The sequence below is a fragment of the Dromaius novaehollandiae genome, chromosome 18 (genome assembly GCF_036370855.1).
Source record: "Dromaius novaehollandiae isolate bDroNov1 chromosome 18, bDroNov1.hap1, whole genome shotgun sequence".
Lineage (NCBI taxonomy): Eukaryota > Metazoa > Chordata > Aves > Casuariiformes > Dromaiidae > Dromaius > Dromaius novaehollandiae.
The window spans coordinates 16212935-16228417 of record NC_088115.1 but is presented as its reverse complement, the minus strand read 5'-3'; the positions used below and the strand labels follow the sequence as shown (position 1 = coordinate 16228417).

At 60.2% G+C, this 15483-nt stretch overlaps 1 protein-coding gene across 6 annotated transcripts in view; it reads right to left on the bottom strand.

Annotated features, from left to right (window-relative positions):
• The window catches only part of RBFOX3 (RNA binding fox-1 homolog 3), a 179945-nt gene that overhangs the window by 112995 nt on the left and 51467 nt on the right, over positions 1–15483 (bottom strand). The window contains exon 1 of one of the 6 annotated variants that reach the window (XM_064522878.1): positions 15257–15381. The exons of the other annotated variants lie outside the window; for them this stretch is intronic. The gene's annotated coding sequence lies outside the window, so the exon portion shown is untranslated. Of the gene's footprint in view, positions 1–15256; positions 15382–15483 lie in introns of those variants that run through there. 6 annotated transcript variants of the gene reach the window in all.

Here is a 15483-nt window from a genome sequence, read left to right as displayed (position 1 = left end):
CACGGAGGGATCCGCATGCGCCGTTCACGTGCCAACTTTTCCCTTAGCGAAGGGCAGCAGAGATCTCGGAGGCTTCCTAACCGAGGATAAAGACAGCGGCAGTCAAGAAACCTTTCAGGTCCCTGAGCTTCTCGGGGGCCTGCTTCCTTCTCAGCACGCCCAAAGCAAGATTTCCTGCGTTTTGCCAAAGAGAGGGAACAAAACGCTTCCCGGGCGCAGGCTGATTCAATTAGAGGCTCACACGAGGAGCAGAGCAGCTGAGTGCAAACCCGTCTCCAAGTTGAGGTGCTTAAAAATTTATCATCGAACTTGCAGAAATGAACTCAATTAAAAACCATCTTAATGATACTACATTAAAAAAAATAACTCTCGTATTTCCAGTGTCAAGGTTCCTCTCCGTAAGAGAGGCAGAGACCTCCGAGAGCAGCATTAAAAATGATGGGATACACTCTCTGCCAATAAAAGCCTCCGTCACCAGCCAGCGCGCTCCCCGCCACATGTTCCGCTGTTAAGGGGAAAGCGGTGAAGCTGGCAGCCAGCTCCTCGCTCTCAGCGCAGAGGGGGAAGCCTTCCCCTTCCCCAGCTCTCCATCCCCGCGACGCGCCAGAGCCCGGGTCCGAGGCCGGAGGCAGTGGAGCCCCAGGGGACCCTCCGGGGCACGCGCAGGGGCAGAGCGACCCGGGTGGCCCCGGGGACTCATCGGGACACCATGGCCCCGTGTCCCCCCTGTGACAGCGATGCCAAGATAAACCACGGACCTGGGGAACGCGCAGCCCCGGAATGGCCCTGCTCCACCATGGCCGGCACCGGCACCCCGAGGCCTCCCCGGGCGCTCGCACCCCATCGCCGGCGGAGCACGGCCTCGCTCGCGGCTCGGCCCAGGCTGCACACCGCGTCCACGCTGCCAGCAACCGCAGCAACCCCTTCCCGGGGAGCAGGAGGGGAATCGCAACAAGAGCATCCACTGAAAACTGAGAGACTTCAGCGGGACGGGGAAGCAGCTTCTGCGTGTCATCTCATTCCTTTTCTTTCTTTCTTTTTTTTTTTTTTTTTTGCAGCAAAGAAATAGAGATTTTGTTCCAGATTTGAATTTCATCCAAAAGAAAAGAACTTCAGAGAATACAGCTTGTTTGTTTTCCCCTCCCCCCCCTCCAATCTTCCCAAATTCAAATGGGATTTGGGGCAAAAAGTTTCAAGCCAAGCAGCCCCCCGCTGCTAAGCGAGCGCTAAGGGGGTTTTAACCCCAGGGCCCGAGGCAGCAGCCCGTGCCTGGGGTCCCCTCACTCGGGGACCTCGACGTCCACCCTGGGACAGCAAAACCGCCACTCACTTGAAAACTGAGGGGTTCAAAACAAGCAGAAAGCAGGCTGCGTGCCGCGGGGGGGGGGGGGGGGGGGGCACGCCATATCCCGCAGCAACGGCGTCTGCATTAATAAAGCGAGCCCATGGCAGAGCAAAGCTGGGACGCCGTCCAACCCGCACATGCTACAAGGCAGAAGGTGTGTGCAGAGCCGCATCCAGACTGGAAAAGGATTCCCTGGGAGCCCTGGGCCCGCAGCCGCGTGCGTGGCTCGCTCACGGGCATCACCTATCCCCGTCCAGCGACGGGAAGCGCCTTGTTAAGCCCAGGCCAGGGCCTGCCCCGCGCGCTGCCTCGGTGCCGCGCTGCCGTGGCGTTTCCCAGCTGCTACCGCATCCTCTGCCCTTGTTTGAGAAGGCAAACTCGGCCGTTTTGCTGGGATGGAGGAGCGGGACCGGCTGCCCCCGCCGCCCCCCGCACACGCACCCCCCGCCCTTGCAGGCAGGGACGTCCGTCGCACGCAGCCGGAGCAGGAGCTCAGCCTGCGCTGCCGGAGCCCCCGTCCCGCCGCGCTTCCAGGGACGGCCGCGGGCGCCCGGGCAGAGGCCGCGGATAAATTCTAACCGGGCAGCGAGAGAGCAGGGGAGCGGGCCGGGGAGAGCGCGCTGCGTGCCATCTCAGTGCGTGTATTTATATCCTCCACAGCCGCAGCATCCCTTTGTAAAGCCACGGAGCGTGTATAGTCAGGGCTGTCAGTTCAGCGGCATGTTACAAGTGTTTGATATGGAGATTTTGGCAGTGGGAATGGATGTACCTCGCTGAGAGGTTTATGTAAAATGACAGCTTCTGGAAAATGAAGCACTCAGATAAAAAAAAAAAAAAAAAAAAGTACAAACAAAAGGGAAGAGAGGCCTTCCGCTCGGCGAGCCCAAAATGGATTTCTCCTCCCTGCCTGCATCTCCCCAGCTCGGGCCTGCAGGCAGCGAGCAGGCAGCAGTCTCACCAGCTGCACCATCCCCGTGATCTCAGCTCCTCTGGTTTAAACTTCACACTCGCATCCCCCGCCTCAGACCGCTGCCCCATTTTCATCTAATCATTCTTCCTCTCCCCCCCTTGTTTACCGGGCTGAGCCTTTTATCGCTGGCTGCGCGTGGGCGTGCGTGGGCGGCAGGGAGGGGGATGCCTCCGAGAACGCTGCTGTCAAAAGGCCCAAGGAACACGTTCTGCAACTTTTGCCATTTCAGGGTTTCGAAGTGGGGGATGCTGCGACAACCGAGCGAGGCCGCGGGCGTGCCGGGCGGCAGCGTGGCCTCCCGCCGAGGCAGGGATCCCCCTCCGCGGCCTCCCGGGGGGGGGGGGGGGACACGCGCCAAGCGCCGCTCAACGCTCAGCGCAACCCGCAGCCGCCGACCGCGGGGTCCCTCGCGAGGACGCCGTCCCGCGCGCCTGCGGCCAGGGCGAAGCAGCGCCTGCTGCAGCTGTGCCGCTCCGTGAAGGAGCCGACTTGTTTCTTACCGCTCTGAAATGAAGGATGGTGATTACCCCGCATCCCAGTTCACAGAGCTAATCCAAACTGATGGCCTCCCAGAGATTGCTTCGCTTGCCTATCGCCCAGCCTAATACCCAACTCTCCCCTGCCCACGTCTGCCGAGTAGCAAAATGTCAGAGTAACTCATGCCGGCTCTAACGGAAAGGCCATTTATCCTGGAGTGAAAGGCTCCGAGACTAGACATTAAATTACCTGCGTGTTAGGGACCGGTGGCGGAGCAAGCCCTGCCTTCCTGCCGGACCCGAACGTCACGCAGCAGGCTAAAAGTCTTCCCCTTCGGGAAGAAGCTTCTTCCGCAGCTCCGAGGCTGCTCCGAAATGTCTTTGCAATGGATCCAGCAGACAGAAGATGACCAGGATGCCTGTGAAGCCCGTCTGCCCGAACCCCCTCCCCACTCTGAGCTAGATCTCAGGATAAATCTAACTCCAGACACGCAGGAGACCTTCGCCCGCTTTGCACAGGCATTAAAGCAAAAAGAAAAGCAGACTCAAGTCTTGACCTGGGTCGAGGTCTAGCGCATCCCAAACACCCCTCACCTCCCCAGCTGTCGAACGCAAGCTCAGAAGCACAAGAACAGCTACAGATCTCAACGTCTGGAATAAGAGAGTTTCCTTATCAACTTCTCCATCGGAGAAGACAGCTACGCAGAACAAAGCCATGGCCAAAGCCTAGCTCTGCAAAGGCCCCAGCTCTGCAGTCAGCAGCGGAACCCCCTGCACCCCGCGGTCGCACGGTGCCCACGAGGGTCTCCCGTTGCTGTCAGCCGTGCCACCGAGCGCTCAGCACCTCGGGTGCACCCCACCGCCCCACGGGGAGCGGGACCAACCCCCACGCTGGCACCGGCCACACGGGACGCGAGGACGGCTCTGGGGAGCAGCCCAGCCACGTCCCCACCCCGCCTCGGGCTCCAGCCCCAGGCCGCTCGCCCAGACGGCAACCGAGCAGCGGCCCGGCACAGCGACGGGGATCTCTGCACCGCGCTCCCCCCCGGCACGGAGACGCTGCGTAACTGCTCCAGCAGCAGCGTCCGGATGCCTCCCCGACCGAGACCGTCCCCCCCCCGTGCCGTGGAGCCAGCCTGAAAACCGGAGCTCCGGCTGCGCCGGCGTGCACCGTGCCTGGCCGCGAAGGCACGCGCCTGGCTGCCCGCGCGCAGGGCTGGCTGGCTATAAACAGCCGAGAGCAGGAGCGACGCCGAGGGCTACAGCTAACCTGTGCAGCACACGTCGCGTGAAGGTGGCACGGACTCCGAACTCAGCTGCCCTGCGTTTCATCCACACCTCAATTAAACCTGCAAGGTGAATCTCTGTGATGTCCCATCTGCTGATAAGACCCACGAGGAGACATGGAGCCGTCCCTCCAGCACAGCCCCCTCGGCCATCGCGGCAGCACGGGCTCCCCTGGGACAGTTTAAGGAGGACACAGGGAGCCTCGGACACGCAGCGGGACGCGAGGCAGCAAAGGCGGCAGCTGGTCTCTCCCGGCAGCACCAGGCTCCGGCCGCCCGGCTCCACGTCCGCCCTTCCCAGCCCCAAAGCCTCCGGCGTCCCCTTTCCCGCAGTGTCCCCCAGCGCCGTCCGGACGCCAAGCTCGCAGCGGGGCCGAGTACCCGGGTGCAAGCGGGGGCTTGCACGTGGCTTGCACCGCTCCGGCGGCCCCGCGGTGGGGGAGCGCAGCCCCCGCCGGCCCACCCCCGGGCCGGGAGCTGATGAACATCCATAAATCAGCTCTCTTGTGCTTGGTTAAGACATCCTCATCTCGACCGCACCGCAGGTGTGCGCGGCACTTAGCGCCGGCGCAGCCCTGCCAGCAGCGCTTACTTGCATTAGCCAGATAACAGCACGTCACGACAACAGCCCGCCGTGGGGGACGGCGGGGACCACGGCGCGGCGGAGGGCGGGGGGCGCGGGGGGCTCGCCGGCAGCACCACGCGCTTCGCATCCGTTTCCCACGCCTGATAATGGGAACGCAGCGGCAGCCGGCGCCGGGAACCGGGCCGGAGCCGGGAAAATTAGCAGGAGCAGCAGGAGAAGGAGCGGTGGAGGGGGAAGGTCGTTTTACCTGCTTCCCACCAAAGCCCTTCTGCCCGGGCACGCGAGCACGCTCAGCTGCTCTCGGGGCGAGGAAGAGGAGGGAAGTGTGGGAGAAACGCGCAACCAGAGCGGGCTGCAGCCACTGGCCTTGACCCGCTTCCCAGAGCCGGGCAACAGCTCACAGCGAAGCCTTGCCCCCGCCCCGGGACCCCCGCCAGCTTGGCACGGGGCGAGAAGGGGCGGCACCCCCCAAAAACCACCTGCAAACCCGAAAGATGCCTGCAGAGCCAAAGAGCGGCACTCCCGGGCACGCGGAGCCCCACGCAGCTCCAAAGGGACCGGCCAGCCGCTCCGCTCCCTCCGTCCCCCCAAATTTTCCCAAAAACCAAGCTTCCCCTCGCGTCGCGAGGGTTGGTGCGCGCGCACGCATGTGTTTTCATTCCAGTCTTTAAATGAGGTCTTTGCTGAGAATTTACAATTCCCCCATGGCCTCAATCTTGCAAAGATTGCTTTTTTAACACTGTTGGGCTTTAATTCTAATAAGCCTCCTCTTTATTACGGAACCAGGTCACATTGCCTTGACACTGCAAGAAAATCTTTCATCGGGAAGGAAAACAGAGGAGGGAAAAAAGGAATGGAGAAGGGGGAGAAGGAGGAAGAAACAAACAAACAAGAGGCAGAAACAAACAGCGGCGGTGCCCTCGGTCCGGGGCGCTGGCGGAGCCGGCGGAGCAGCGCGGCTCCGAGGGACGGGGCCTCCCGGCTGCGCGCCCAAACTGCGGGATCGCTCCCAGTGCCGAGCGAGGCAGCTCTCCAGGCTGCAGCCCCGGGGTCTTGGCGATTTCCCTGCCTGCAGCGAGACCCGCTCGCAGCGCCGTGCCGGCGACGCCGGGGAAGCGGAGGGGAAGCCGGCAGCCACCTGCGCTGGCTGGGCTGCTGCTGGCAGGGGCCGCGGCGCAGCTGCCTCGCACCCTCCTCGCGCCCCAGCACCTGCCTCCTGCGAAGCCTCTCCCGGGACGAGGGCCCGGAGCCGGCAGCTCCCAGGCGTCCCCGCGCCGCGGGCGGACCCAGCACCTCCCCGGGGACGATGCTGCCGCGAGCCCGGAGGGGAGCAGCGCCCCAGCCCGGATCTGGGGGTCGGACCCGCGGTCTGGAGGAAGCCCTCGTGCCGCTGAGCGTGCAAGGGGGAACGCGGAGCCACAGCCGCCCACGGCGCTGGCCTTGCCGCGCTTGCAAAGAGCAGGGCAGCACAACGGCTCAACCGAGAAGCAGAAGCGCCTCTCCTCCACGCTGCGGGGACCAAACTACCTCCCAGATTCCTCTTGCTCCCCTGTTCAGCGCGGGAGAGTTGGTGCGTTAACACCCCATCCAAGCCGGCCGAGCCCACGGCGTGGAAACACCCCTCCAGGGTCTGCAGCGAACAAGCTCCCGGCCCGCCGCCTTCCCCCGCGCGCGAGCACCGCCGAGATTTACAGCTGGGGAAGGCCGGGGCTGCTCCAAATGTAGATGTTTTAATTCTTAATGCTAGCAGCTGCACTTAAGGCAAGAGAGGCATGGAAGCCATGCACAGGAGTAACCATGGCAACTTCACGGAAGTTAAATAAAAACTTCTTTAAAAAAAGATAACGAGGTCCCTGAATCATGCTTTATCAGCTATGTTGCTATAAAGATCGAGATACAGCTAGCTCAGGATTCCTAATTACTTCTGCAATATACTGTAGATAGCTTTATTTAAAAAAATCTGGCTATGCGTATAATTATTTAGGCCCCTCTCTATACGCAGATTTGCATATTCCATGAAATGCATACGCACACGCACGCAGCTCTGTTTGCGAGCGCCTGCCCGGGTGATGCCTGCCCACCCCCTGCACCCGGGGCTCCCGCAGCCGAGCCCCAAACCCCCCTCGCCCACGGAGGGGCCCCGGGAGAGGCGGCCCCGAGGCACCGGGTTGCCGCCAGCGCGTCCTTGTGCTGGGTCTCGGGGAGCCCCTGGGCAGCACGGCGGAGGCCGTCCCGGGCGCTCGCTGCCGGTGACCGCAGGGGCGACGCGCTGACGTGCAGATCCCCCGGCTGCCTGCAGATCGCTCCGCGGCCCCGGAGCCCGCTCCAGCGGCAGCCACCGTCCATCCGTACGTGCCCAACATCTGCAGCTACGCCGTGTCCTCCGACACACACGGCACCGCAATCCCCATCGCCAGCCGGAGACGGGCTCCTGCCTTGGAGCTGCGACACCGCAGCCCCAAGCAGCCGCCTGCTCAGGGCCCAGAAAACGGCCAGAAGCAGCATTTATCCCCAATTCAGCTGTGCCCCGGCCTGATGCCTGCTAGCAGCGCTACGGCAGGAATCCCTCCACTGCCCAGAAATCAAACGCAAGTTGTTAGAGACCTCAAATCCCGTGTTCCTACAGAAAAGGGATCTCAAACAACCCTGGTAACTACCAGGAGGGAAACAGATCCTCCCTGTCTGCCAGCGGACAACGCTCGCTCTTCGTCATAAACAACCTGAAACTGCCATGCCCCACGACGGCAAGACCCGAACGCTGTTTGGGAAAGTTTCACGGAAATGCACCGTTTCCATCAGTCACGGGAACAACAAAGGCGGCCCACGCGGGAGCTGCCAGAAGCTGGAGCGGTTCGTCAGCGTTTCCCGCAGCTCGGCGCTCCCCGAGCCCGGCGCTGAGCACGCACACGCTCGCCGCTGCCCGTCGCCGCGGCCGGGGCTCCGTTTGGAGGATGCTCTGGAGACAGGAGGCACCAAGGTCTCAGCATCCCCGCACCTCTCCCCTCCTGCCGCTGCAGGGTTTGAGCCCACAAGAGAGGCACCAAGAGCCTCCTCAGCCCCGTTTGGGACCCAAACCCAAACCGCGCAGCGAGAGCCAGCGGGACGCAGCGGCTCCGCAAACCGCAATCGCCCTGTTTTCAAGGCACCGTGCGCTGCGCCTTTAAACCGCCCTGCTCAAACCTTTAACTGAAGGTGACTGATTTATTCCGACTATTGCTGCCTCTCGGAGACATTGCTCTCCTCCAACCGTGCAGCGCTTTAATTGTCCATCAAGCAGAGCAGGGAAGAGTCGTAAATCTCCCCCCCCCCCCCCGTCGTCCCCCCCGTCCCCTGGAGCTAACCACCGCTTGACCTCCGGCGCCGGCCCCAGCAGCCGAGCCCGCACCGGCCCCGCCGCAGAGCCGCGCCGCACGCGCGGATTCACCGGTGCAGCGGGAAGGGGCAGGGGAAGCCGCAGTGCCCCAGCAGCGGCTGTGGCGGGATCGCGCCCATCCCTGCATCCCGGCGCCCATCCCTGCATCCCGGTGCCCATCCCTGGCATCCCGGCGCCCATCCCCCTGGCATCCCAGGAATGGGGGGAGGCTGCGAAGCCTCCCCCCATGGAGGGGCTTAAACAACCGCACTTATCTCATCCTCATCCCTACTGCAGTTCCCATCTTACAATTAGTATTTCCTTCTTACTGGTTAATTTGCCAGGACATCAAATTCACCAAAAAGTGCCAGTTTGTTCACTAACCAGAAGGACGCAACTCATGTAAATCTAAACAGTTATTTGGATTCTTTATTTTCACAGCTTATGTTAAAACTAAGTGAATTATATTTCTTATTTACTATATTTTTAAACTCATTTAATTTAAGCTGATTCTGAATGGAAATTGGAATTCAATTAAAATGCGGGGGAAAAGTCGGCATTTTGAAGCAGATTATTAAGTAAAGCTACATTAAACATGTTGGAAGCATAAATATCTAGGAACAGGTTCTATATTTAAAAGTGGATTTACTCAGCAAAGGAAGTATCATCTGTGGTTCATGAATTTAAGAATTAGTTATCAAGGTCAAGGTTTTAGAACTAATAGATCTCGAATTCTCGCATCTATGTTTTATCCATGGCTTGATTAAGAGTTTAGAAATCGGGAAAACTCTTTTTCTCTGCTTCCCTGCTTTAGAATTAATTGTTTATTGATCTGACAAGAAGAAAATATTCTCTCTAGCTGCAGAGGAGGTGAACCTGTTGTCAAAAGTTGTTTTATCACTTCCATAAATTCTAGTTCTAATGACTTCCTCCAGCTCAATAATTCGAGTTTCTCTAAACATCAGCAATACATGTGACCTGCTCAAGCATTATTTGAAATTATTTTCACAAATTACAGTAAGCTCAGGCTATTACATAGATTCTCAATTTCAAGAAGTCTTAAATTCACTAGACTTTCAGAAGAAAAAAATATATATATTAAAAGTTCCATTTAAAGCCCCGTTCCTTCCCTTGCAGTGCCCTTTTCCCCCACCTCCGCGGGCTGAACGGCTCCCGGGGCTGCTCTCGGGGCCGCGCGTCCCCCCACGTCCCCCCCGGGGACCCGGGGCTGCAGCGCTAGCTTTGCCAGGGTGCAAAGGACCGATGCAGGAGGGGAAAACCCGGGAAACTCGACCGGCTCTGCATCCCCCTCGGGAGCTTCTGGCACCCTGCTCGGCGCAGCCCCCGCTCGCCCGCGCCGCGCAGGGGGGCTTTTGGCAATACCTCCACCACCACGCGATCCGAGCGCGCAAAAAAAGCCTCTCCTTCTGGCAGGAAAGCCTCCTCGCGACGGCGAGCAGTCTAGACGGGGCCCACACACGCGCGCGGGTCCTCTGGCGTCTCGGGGAGAGCAGGCAAAGCCCGCAAAAGAAAGCGGCTCTTCCCAGCAGCGAAGCCCCTCGGACGCCCCGGCGAGCCCCGCGCAGAGCCGCTGTCGGACCCGTCCATGCAGCCCTGAGACCTCCGGGAGCTCCGAGCGCGGTGGTGCCGCGCGGGCCGGTCCCCTGCGCAGCCACGGCTGGCCACCAGCAAGCTCGCGGGAGCAGGAACGGCTCCAGTTTCCAAGCGACAAAGCCAAAAAAACCCCAAAAGACAAAAAAAATAACACTAAGGAAGAAAAAGTCGATGGCAACACAACAAGCCGACACCTTGCTCGCTGCCGTTGCCGCTCCGGGGGCCGGAGAGCCGCCGGGTCCCTCCTTCCCGCAGCCCGCGGGTCCCCAGTGCCGCCCCGGGCAGGGACCGTGCCGGCACGCACGGCGTGGAGCGGTGCTAGTAACCCGGCTTTGCACCACAGCTATAAATAAATATAAAATTATTTTATAAATAAAACAGAAGGTCTCCTGCCCACAGCGGCTGGAGGGACACGGCGAGAGCCGCAGAGGGAAAACAGCTGGAAAGGGAGCGTTTGCCAGGGAGGCTCGCGGTACCGGGACACGGGGCTGCGAGGGGGGGCACGACGCGCAGAAAAGGCCAAGGTCTGGCAGATACAGCTGTGCCCCGGTGATGCCAGCGGCGTCGGGCCGAGACGAGCCCAGAGGCCACCAAGGAGGGAAGCGGCGTCGGGGCTGCCTGGCGAAGCCCGGCCCGGCAGAGCGGGGCCAACGCCGAGCAGCCCGAGGGAGCCGGGGCAGGGAGGACGCGTGCACGCAGGCCACGGAAAGCGCGGCCCAAGGAGGGGTCCCTCACTGCCGTGCTCGCTTCCACCCACCAGAAATTCAGTCCTGCCTGGTCTGGAAGCCATGATGATGCCTGGAGCATCACAGAGCGCAAACTGAGCAACGGAGAGAGGGAGTTTTAGAGGGGTTTATTAAAAACAAAGTTTCAAAAATATTTAATCTCAGCAACTAATGAAATTACAGAGAGTACAATTTTTCTTCCCAGTTCAGTGTATCAGCCCATCAATTAGTTTTCAAGAACACACATCCCGAAACACCTCAGAAGACCCCACCAGAAAGCACTGAAGCCGCACTGACAACAAACAGCCCTGCTAGGATGGGAGGTCAGGGAGGAAAACGAAGCTGCTCTCAGCAGCCCCGAGCAGCGCAGCCTCGGCGAGCGGAGGAGCCCGTCCCGCTGGGAAGAGGCAGCGGAGCCCCTGCATCCGCTCGCCGCAGGGTCGCTGGGAGAGAGGTGCTTCACCATCCGCTGTAAGGCAACACGCGGGAGGCTTGGCAGCTCACACTCTTAAAAATACATATCCTTACACCTCATCGTGTTCACCACCAAAAAGCAAAAGGCCCACAAACCCACTTAAATGAAAAATACCCCACAGGTCACCTTTAAGTCCCAGCCGGGACAATGACTCGCTCTGTAACCTCAGGAAAGGCCCCGACTCTTTCGTACTTAGTTATTCCAGGTGGGAAAAGAGGAGAGATGGCACCAACAAAACAGCCCACAGCATCTCTGCAAACACCGGAGCAGGGATCGCGTGAGGGTCTCGCCAGGGAGACAGCGCAACGCAACGTGGAGGAGAGCTGCAGGTACCTGCAGCAGTGAAGCTTCCCAATCACGGTTTTACCTTGGAACATTACAAACAGCTGCAAAAATCACATCCACACAACGTTTCCTGCAAAACGCGTTTCCCCCTATTCATCACTCCTGTCTTCCTTCGCACCAGTAACAACCCCAGTCTCTGCCGGAGCTGAACTGGTCTCTGCATTTTCAGCAGCCTGACTCCCCTCCGCGGGCTGCAGCACCCGCCCGGCACGAGGAGCGAGATGGAGATGCAGAGCCTCCTCCAACACCATCCCCGGAGCAGGACGGAGGGGAAGCGTGCGGAGGCTGCGCCACCTCCAGCTGTAAACCCCAGCGCGTTTGGCCTCAGTCATTAACCTGCTCTCGGTCTTTGCAAAGAACTTAGGGATATTCAAGCAAATAGCGCAAAGGAAAAACATTCTCACCACCACCATTTGGTGGAGAGACCGGGCTCTCCCGCACCTCGCTGCCCCAGCTGTGCCGCCCACAGCTGCAGCACATCTGCACCGCCTCCAGCAAAGCCCCTCGCCGCCTGGTTCAACGTCTCAGACCTCACCACCATTTCTCCTGTCTCTTCCATGGTCGTTTTAAAAGAGCAAATCATTCATAAGAACTAATTATTCAGTGTACTCTCACCCCATAATACTGTAAATTAAAAGAGAACTCAAATAAATTAAGGAACTTCCCTCATGCCTTTTATTATCTCAATAACCTTCAAAGGCATTTATCTACTGTCAGATGATCCATTTGAAAAATTGTGACGACAAACTAATTTAGTAAATGCACACACTTTAAAACCTTTATTTATTTATACACTGAATGAGCAAATACGACCCAAGCTGGAGGAGCTGCTCAAGAAGCAAGTCTTTAGCGGGGACGCTTACGCCTACCCCGAATGCCCCAGCGCGGCCGACGTGCGCGCGAGGCCTCGCTCGCTGCTCTCCTGTGAAACCGGGAAACATCCTGGGGGATCCACCCACGGCACCGCGGCAAACACGCTGAACTGCTCCACCTGGAAACGACGCCGAGGCAGGGAAGAGAAACCTTCTCGGCAGGATGAGGAGGCAGAGGATAAACCATCAGCAGCGATGGCAGCACGGCGAGACCCGCTCCGGGCACCTGCACGCGGCACGGGCTGCCCGGCCATCCCGCAGCCTCGCGTGTGAACGCAGTGATCGAGGATGACACGGGACAGGGACGGGGGATGGAGAAATAAGTGCAACAGAGAGGGTTGGGGTTTTTTAATTTGAAAAGGAAAAGAGGAGAAAAGAAAAAAGAAATCCATACCTTGTCAAAAAGATACCATCTAAACAGGGAACTCGAATTCGCACAGTTGGAAAGGTTTGGGAAAGGAAATATAGAGGAACTCTTTTTCCAAATGCAGCATCACACGGAGGAAACGTTAACCTAGAAACACCACCTAAAGGACCCGAGTCTGCCAGGGTCCTTCTCATATTTAAGAGAAGGAGAAGAGGAAGAAGGGACAGAGCACCAGCCCTGCAGCAAAGCACGGAGGTTACCCAGTGGAGACAGCCAGCCTCGCGTTTCACCAGCCGAGGCCCCTGGAGATGCCTCCATCGGCACTCAAATTCGATGAAGTTTGTCCCTGTTTCCTAAATTGCCATGAACAAGCAAAAGCCGGGAATGCCAGGCTGCGGGGTTTCCAAATCCTGCCCACCCTGTGCCCCTTCAAGTATCTGCTTTTTGGATCAGAGCCAGTTAGTTTCCCAGCTGGCAGCTTGTGAGCTCGGGAGCGCCAGTCTTCGGTGCTCCCAAACCACCGTCTCAGCTTGCTACGCACAATTTATGCCCCCCCTGTACCTTGCGAAAGGATCCTAAAGCCATGCCCCAAAAGCGACAGCCATAACCCTGGCAAGGATTTACCTAGTGCTGCAGCAAAGCGTTCGTGTGCCCTTGTGCCAAGGCTTTCTGTTGTGCTGAACAATCCTACAGCTCATCTTGGAGGAGGTGGGGGTGGGGGGGACTCGTGTATTTTCTCTGAAATAGCAAACGCAGAACCCTAATAGCTCCCCAGAGCCACGAACTAATTCCCAGCAACCGGCTGGATTTGGGCATCCCTGGCAGCCCCGACCCTCTGCAATCCTCCCTCTACCAAAATTATAAACTCCAGGCACTTTCTCCATCTATTATACAGAAAAAATAGCCTTTGTTTCTTGCTTTGTGAGGCTTTATCACGCCTCAACCATTTTAGCCTGAAACCAGGAAGCTCTTCAGGGAATGGACTGTCTTAATCTATGTTTGCACAGCACCCAACGTAACGAGGCCTCTAGCCTGACGGCAGCCTTTGGGCACGATTGTAACACAAATACGACGACGACAGCAGACTACACCTCCGAGCGCTGCAGGACCAACCACGAGCCTCAGGACATCCTCGAGATTGCCAGGCAGGACGAGCGGGGAGCCCGCAGACAGGGCAAGGTGTTCCCCGGCTCCGCAGCTTCCCAACCGCACAGCTACCCGCAGCCACGCGTGGGCTCGGGCGGCCACGCTGCTCGCCCCTTCGCCCCGAGCCTCCCCGTCCCCCCCTGCAGAAAGCCCACGAGCAGCCCGGCGCCACGGGCAGAAAACAAAGCAGCCAGAAACGCTGCTGCTCGCGGCCAGGTTTTCACGGAGGCAGCGAGCGAGTTCCAAACCTTCATGAAAGGCAACCAAAAATAGTCAGTGCTGTTAATGTCATGCTTACTGGAGTGAGAAGCCGAGAAAGCCCTGCTTCCCCGCTATCCCCCCTCGCCATCCGCCCGCGCACGCACGCACACACGCAGCCTCCCAGCTCTCCGCAGGCAGGAGCCGCTGCCTCTGCGGCTGCTCCAGCAGTGGGGCCGGAGCGGGGCCGTGCCCCTCGCTGCCACTGCCCAGCCCCGCTGCCCGGCCCCACGGCCGCTCCGGCATCCCCGAGCCACGTTTGTTTACTTCCAACGCCTGCGTTTAAACATCTGGACGAGATGCTGCACATTGTGCTGTTCCCTGGCGTAACTATCGACGGAGGGATCTCCAGACATATGGACGGCTGAATAACGGCGCTGTGCTTTTACACACGCAACACAAATAAAACAGGTGACTCTAAAAGGCCTTCTCACCCTGTCTCCCGCACGGCAAGCCCTCAACACCCGCCTGGACGGCGAGCCCAGCTCGCAAGGAGATTCCTGGAGACGGGCACCCTTCCGCAGCACGGGAAAAACCCAAAGCAGCTGCACGAGCTCGCGCTGACTTGCATCGCTCTGCCCCTCGCGGAGGGGCCACGGGCTGCCTGCACGTCTCTGCCCGCGCGCTGGGGCCGGCCAGCGCCTCGCTGCCGCTCTCACCCCCGTTCATCCAGACTCCACCTCGCACAACTTTTTCTTACAATTTACGTTCACCTGGAGGGCGTGATTTTAATTAGTGTAATATTCCTGTTAACAACAGCGCCTAATTAAGACATCCGTTAAGAATCCATAATGTAAACTTAATGAGAAGTTGTGCTAGAATATTTTTGCAGGCAAATAAAATGCTGCGGATTCTAACTTCAAGAGACCGCGTTATTAATAGACACATTCAATTACTCAAACCTGAACTCGGGCAGGGAGACTTCCAAGAAAGCGTCGCTGCTCCGCATCCTACCGAGGAGGAACTTCGCTCCCGAACGCACCTGGGCAGCTCCGGCGCATCGGGGAGGGTGACGCCGGCGCAGCCCGCTGCCTCCCCCGCCGGGCTCCTCTTCCTCGGCCCCGCCGGGGGCCGGAGCCGCCCGCCCCCGCCCCCGCCCGGGAGCTGCCGGAGCGGAGCCGAGCGGAGCCCCGGCCGGCTCGGCACAGAGGCGCCGGGGGAGGGGGTGGCACCGGGGGCCGGGGCACCGCCGGGGGATGGGGCACCGCCGGGCTGGCCGAGCTCCCCTCCCCCGAGCCGGGCGCCCCCCGCCCGCGCCGACCCCGAAGTTTCACGGGCGGCACCGGGAAGAGCTGCCCGCGGCGCCCCGGCGGCTGCCCCCGCGGCGCTCCCGGTGCCCCGCGCCGCAGCCTCCCGCGCCGGCTGCGCTGCGGCCGCCTGGCCGGGGCCGCCTGGCCGGGGCCGCCCCCCCCCCGCCGCCGCTTCTGCCGGTGACTCACGCGCTCAGAGGTCCCCGCCGCGGCGGCCGCGGAGGCGCAGGGCAGCCGCGGGTCCCCGCCCGCCGAGCGGCATCTCCCGAGCAGCGGCGACCGCGGCAGCCCGGCGGCGGCAGCGGGCTGGGCTCGGCTCTGCTCGCCTCGCCGGGCGCCACGCACGCGGCTGCGCCCGCGCCGCCGCCCCCGCAGCCGCCAGCCAGCGAGCGAGCGAGCGAGCGCGCCGCCCCCGG